This window comes from Acartia tonsa, chromosome 6 (genome assembly GCF_053477335.1).
Source record: "Acartia tonsa isolate MP-2025a chromosome 6, ASM5347733v1, whole genome shotgun sequence".
In the NCBI taxonomy this organism is placed as follows: Eukaryota; Metazoa; Arthropoda; class Copepoda; order Calanoida; family Acartiidae; genus Acartia; species Acartia tonsa.
Window position 1 is genome coordinate 4989156 of NC_137265.1, and position 7191 is coordinate 4996346.

A 7191-nucleotide genomic window follows, 5' to 3' on the forward strand; every position below is an offset into this window, starting at 1 on the left:
TCAGCAAGTCCTAACTGTGCATGGCAATTTTTCGCGCCTGTTTAGGGTCAAAGCATTCTCCATACTTTAACTTAATATATGTATATGTGCCTTAGAGGAGATTCATTTTGGTCCTCAGCCTTGCAGTCAACTAACCAAAGTAGAAATATTACACAAAAACAAAAACAAAATTTAAGGGTAGCCATAAATGCCAACCCCCCCTTCTCCTTATGATGCTTAATTTTATGCCTTAATAGAACAAAATGCTATAAGGACCTTTTAAAACCCAGGGATTGGTAGCCGCAAAGAAAGTCTTTAATAAGCCACTATAAAAATTCGCTTGATGTATAGAACTTTTCCTGATATGGCAATCAATCTGTGAATTGAAATGGTTTATTATGGTAACTTATGAACGCGGCTGCCGAGACCTGATGAATGATGATTCTTAATTATTTATTTCATTTAAACACAAATAACTTGAAACAAACTATAATATTTTTGGATTTTTATGTTAAAATACAGAAAATAATTCAACATTACACAGATAGTTATGTTTTTAAAGTTCAATAGATGTTTGATGTTTTTAAAAAAAAATTAATTTTACGTAAAAAATAATTCATAAAATAAGTAAATAAACAAACATTTGACTAATGAGTACAAGTTATTATTATAGTTATAACACAATGGGACAAAATCATGATAAGTTAGAAGGGTTTAAAATCTGATAAAAAAACACAGATATATACCAAACAAAAGGCTTATATATGTTTCCCTGTAGCCGTTTACGTAATATATTTAAAGTGGTGCTTGTTTTTTAAGAACACAAGGTTAAAGTTTTTATAAAAAAAAACATTTTACTTTTCTATTCTACATTCCATCTACTCTAAACCCATCCCATCCTCTAATACTGGATAAACGAACTTACCAATGACGAACTGAAAGGTGGGAATCATTATTTTAACCCGTCACAAGATTTACTATATTAGAGAAATAGAAATCTAGTGTAAGATCCAAGTAGTAACATATATGTATATCCATTATGATTATCAATAAACCAATTTATTCTCGTTCGCGGACAAGATCAAATCATTTAGTAGCTTCGCTTGTAGATAGTTTAACTTTCGACTTATATTTTTATCCTTACAACTTTTTTTTTTGCAGAGAGAGAGAGTGGACAATGGGGTGTTTATTGTGTACTAGTCCCCAAAGTTTTACAATAATGTTTTTTTATTCGTTGGGTTGACAACTTTGGGGACTTTTACTGAATTTTTATTGATTGATTTATTAAATTGAGTTTTCCAACGTTTTAACCACTAATTTTAATCTATATAAGAGGTAATTTTGTGTATCATCATTTGGGATGTACATCAATGTATCGGCTATTGTCTTATCCCTTTAGATCCCTGACTTTTTAGTGGAAATGTGATCTTCTCTAGTTACATGTTGCCAGGGTTTAGTTGCACAATAATAACCCCTGCTAAACTGAGTTCCATGCGTTTGACATCAAAATATCCACTTTTTAAAAATAAAAGTGTTTTCCAGTATGGCTTCGAAACCGATTAATATCCGCTGGATTAGAACCGGTAATCAGCCATACTGATTATTATGTACAGCATCGTATTATATCCAGTTTTCTACAAATATAAAAAGGTACAATCATAATATTAAAAAAAGATTTTAAGACCTTGCCTTTAGCATCTCGGGTTTTAATCTTACAATTGCACATTTTTAAATCCGCGAAAAGCTGTTTATAATACAGTGCAATGAATAACTATTATGCCTGAGACAACTTAAATACAGTTATTACAACATGAATAATTAGTATACATACATAAGTGGATTTAATAGATTTAATGGCCAATCAGACAAAATAGAAGCAGCTAATAGATAAAAAATGACGTTATACAATACGATAGACGTCATTTTTTATTGGGCAATATAAGCTGCTTCGACACATTAAACAGTCCCCAATGAAGATAAACATAATTACCCCTAGTGTACACAAAACATTGGTTTAAAGGTTTTGACATTACTTGTTTGGTACCAATCAATCAAAATTCAAATTATTGGAGCTAAGAAATAAAGTTTGGGTACCAGTCTACCAGTGTGTATAGAAGAGAGGGGACAATTGGCTGTTTATTACACTAGTCCCTAAAGTTTTATAATAACATTTTTTTATTTGTTGGCTTAACAACTTTGGTGACTGTAGTGAATTATGATTGGTGGAATCATTAACTTAAATGTTTGAACTTCTCAACCACTAATTTTAATTTACTGAAGGTTTAATTATGTGTATCATTATTGGGGATATACATCAATTTATCGGCCATTGTCTTATCGCTTAGATACCTGACCAGTGTAACTGAATTATCACTACGTTATTTTACAAAAAATATATACTTTTGTCGATATAATGACAACTCCAAAGTACGACAAGGATATTACCTTGCCACCAAAGAAACTATTTACAAATAAGCTTAATTAGATACTGTCAAGTAAGCATTTAAGTAGCGCAGCTACTTTATACATTATGTTTATCATTTTTTGTGATAGTTAAGTGAAAGGGGACTATATTCCACAATGATAATAAACAAAATTAACCCTTCTGTAGATTGAGATTATTGGTTGAAAAGTTTTTCTTCTTCTTAATTTTTCTGTTTTTTTATCAAATTTTATCGATGAATTCATCTAGCTTTATAATTATTTGTAAGTTTATTATTGACGGATATTTTAGTATGTAGAGTATCTGCCCTCCTTATGATATTGATAAAGCTGAACTTTTTTTGCTGGATTTGTGTACTCTCACTTTATGTAAGGGATATTGTTCCAGTACATTTACAGTAGGCGAACAAAAAAAATTGGTTTTGCCTGTACAATTTTAATAGTAATTGATCTATGAAAATTTTCATCCATGAGATGACTTTCTTCTAAAGGGATAAGACAATATCCAATAAATTAATGTACATCACCAATGATAATTTGTAGAATTACCCCTTATGTAGATCACAATTATGGGCTGAAATGTTTATACTCTTAAAAAAATGAACCAACCAATAAAAATTCAATATAAGTCCCCAAGGTTGTTAAGTCAACGAATAAGAAAACGTTATTATAAGACTTTGGGAACTTGTGTAATAAACAGCCCAATGTTCCCTCCCTGTCTGCTTTTTTCAGATGTTTGAGAACATTTTTTTGTAAGAAAATTTAAGTGTTGGGGTTTACTTTCCCCCTTTTATAAAGCTACTTGTAAAGTTGATTATAATCAAAAGTTGATGACCAACAAATCTGGAAATCTTTGTTTTTATTGGAACATCCTGTATTGTTAATAAAAGTTATATAAATAATGATAAATAAATAAATAAGTGTATATGTACAAGGATGACAACATCCATAAAAGCGAAGCTCTGAAACGGTAGTACAAACGGACATTAACACTTGTATAATGTCAGAACTAAATAATAATCAGAATGCATGTATAAGAGTCAAAGCAAAATTGTAAGTAAATTTGTTGAAAAACTGCTTGATACAGGATAATGATTATGGACATACTTACATTTTTAGGACTTGATTATAGAGTTGCTTCGCTTATAATATTGTACTTTGTCGTCTCAGGAATCAGTATACCAAAAATCAGACCAATCGGATAATTAGATCACATATAAATTTGTTGTTAAAAATGTTAAAAAATTTAACATGTTTAAAATGAACGTACGGACATTCTGGTAATGATTAGAGAGTTGCTACGCTTTCTAACTCGTACCTAACTATTACAGGAACTACCATGCAAAATTTGAAATCAATAGGACAATTCTAACATACCTAAATTAACGAAAAAAGCTATTTTTAAAAAGTAAAAAAATCAACATGTTTAAAATGGACGTACGGACATTTTGGTAATGATTATAGAGTTGCTACGCTTTCTAAATCGTACCTAACTACTAAAGGAATCACCATACAAAATTTGAAATCGATAGGACAATTCTAACATGCCTAAATTAACGAAAAAAGCTATCCGTGACGGACGGACGGACGTTCGGACGTACGGACGGACGGACCGACCCTAATTATAGAAAAGCTTCGCTTTTAACGGACCGACCCTAATTATAGAAAAGCTTCGCAAAGCTTCGCTTTTAATAATAATAATTATATTGTTTTGTAATATCTACTTAAATATCATACTGGTATAAACATTTATACATAATATTAATATTAACTTCAATGTGGGGGAAGATAAATGGAAAAAAAAATCAATGAAAAAATAAGGAAAAATCTGTCAATAATTAGTACAGCATTCGAAGTAAAATATAAAGAACATAAAAGTAAAACTAAACACTAGAGGAGTAAGGGGTTATCGAACTGTATGACCCCAACCTGTGGCGACTTTCTATTGAATATCAGTCAATAGCATCAAAAATATTAAAACTGCCAAGTCACTACAAAATATCAGAAATCCATTTTCTAGCAGTCATAAAAGGCCCCACCCCTAACACTAGATCCAGATAGTTATCTGTAATCTGTATCTTATATCTAAACTTTTACATTTATTTATACAACATTGAGCAATATGAAATATTGGTATTTAAGTCAATTCAGGTTTCAGGTTTGATTCTACAGGCCTTTTATCCTGTAGATCTCCCAAAAAAATTTAATTCCTCTTTTAACTGCAATTATTTAATTTTGTTTAGTTTAAATTTAACCTTGAATGAAAATCTACAGACGTTTTCCTGCCGAAAGAAATTCATTATCAAGGGAATCCACACACAAATTTCTCCCCCTCTAGCTTTAACAGAAGCTAAGATATTGTCTGGGCCTGGGGCCTATCTGCTTAGGGTGGTTTAAGAAATTTCATTTAACTTTTTCTAAATGCCTGATTTTCATAGTACAAATTTAAATTTATTACATAGCATGGCTGCGACCCTTTATAGCTTCAAACCTTACCCTAGATAGAGGTCCTGTTGATGTCCAGCCGTTTTCATAATTTAAATCATCATATTATCTCTCTCTACTCTATGTAGATAAGTATGTATCTATTGTATATTAACAGTTCATATAATATTTTTTGTACTATTGATGATGTGATCACCGTATTGTCTAGGGATGGCAATCCGTCAAATTTTTGGACCGGATTCGGATTCTTACAAGAATCAGTCAAAAAAATGGTGGATTCCCGCAGATTCCGGATTCTTATTTTTAGGGGATTCCGGATTCGGATTCCGTATTCTAGCAATATTTTAAAAGGCCTTTTTAAAAAATTTAAAAATTAAGTGCTACACATGTCCTAAAAATTAATGTTCTTGGTGTTCTCTATAATTCACTTCCCAGAACTGAACCAGATCCTAAAAGATTTTATATATAATGATGACAATCTTTGCCTTCAAAAAGCGGGAGTTGAAAGAAAAAACGCTAAGTTTAGCCTACCAATTAAGAATCCGAATCCGCTATTAAAAAACGGATTCCGGATTCGGATTCCAAAATTGACCAAAAATTGGGCGGATTCCGGATCCCGGATTCGGATACGGATTGCCAACCCTAGTATTGTCAGAATAATTTGATTCCTATTACATATGCCCATCTAAACTATACTTTGTTTTGTCCATCTGTTATTTAGGGTGATAGATCAATTCCTAGATTTTCAAGTTTTCGTGATTTTATCAACTTCTTTTCAAGATAGAGAGCTGAAATTGAATTAAAATTACATTCTACATATTTCACCAAGTTTTATTAAGATTTGTTAATTAATAGGGGTGCTAGATAGATTCCTAGATTTTTAGGTTTTCGTGATTTTCTCGATTCCAATTCATGATTGACAACTGAAATTATTAGGGATTGAATATAATCATGTTCTACATATTTCCATTAAGATTTGTCATTTGATCGCGGTGCTAGATCGATTCCTAGATTTTTATGTTTTTGTGATTTTAAAGGTTGTGTGATTTTACAGGTTTCATTATTTCCCTATTTTATGAAGTTTAATGTTTATTGTATGACACTAATCTAAAGTATTTTTTTCATTCATAATTTTTAGCTTCGTTACCTATGGATGTTGTCATCCTTGTTTAATACAGTAATACATACATTATCGTTCTAAATACGCTAAATGAAATTATTTCTTTATCTTTTTTTCAGAAAATTAAAATGTAATTGAAAATGAGATTGTTGTAAGGCAAACTTTCTGAGACAAGTGACTTCTAGTCTCAGACAGAGACAAATATAGTGACAGATTGACAGATTTTTGTTAATTTGATATCAAAGAATTCAAAATTATCAAATTCTTTCTGTGATTTTCTGTAAAAAAAGGTAGGTTTTTTTTCTAAAGCAAATTTCCTTTAGTAATACTTTTCAACTTTTAGAGTCAGTCGTACGTTCATGACTTGTAGCTTTTTTCATGGTTTATGGGCATTTTAGAATCGTCCAACCGATTTCAAACTTTGCATTATGATTCTTACAACAGTTTAATATTTAAAAAGCTACAATAATCATTAGATTATGTCTGAGATGATTTTTTAGCTCTATCTTTTGTATAGTATTAGAATCCTAATTAATTGATTTTTGGATTATGGATGCTTAGGACTATTAAAAATCCTGTTTTATATAAGTGTTAATCTAATGTATTCTTAAAATTTTGCGGGAGGTAATGTAAGCGGTTTAAAGTTAAATACCATTTATACCCACCCTTGGATGTCTATGTCTTTTTTCTCACTTTTTAAGTAATCATTTTCAAACGACTTCAATCTCTGTAGATATTTTGCCTATAATTATTAAAAACTGGAATTGATTTTATGATTTTTATTTTAATAATAGTGGAAAATTGTCTGTAATACGATGCAATACACGATTTTTTTCAGGTCGTGCGGACATTAATCGATTCGAATTCATACTGGAAAATGTATACTTTTCATTTCTAACTCGAAACTTTTTGTTTAGGTAGAATAATGGTATCATCATAAGTTGCTGACTCCAAAACTCCGTGTTAAAGAGACCACACCATATCCTACAACAACAAACCCAAAACCACAGCCACCCATCTTTTATCCTACACCTACACCATCACGGAGTTACCATTGCGGTTGTTAGGGTTGTTGTTGCTCCGCCCGGCCACGGTGTTGTCGTTGAGGGCTGTGGCTGTAGTCTTACTTCACAACGGCGTCGTGCTGGGGTAACTGTTGTGTGGGAGCAGGAAAATAATTTATAAAAATGGAACTTTCATAAAAT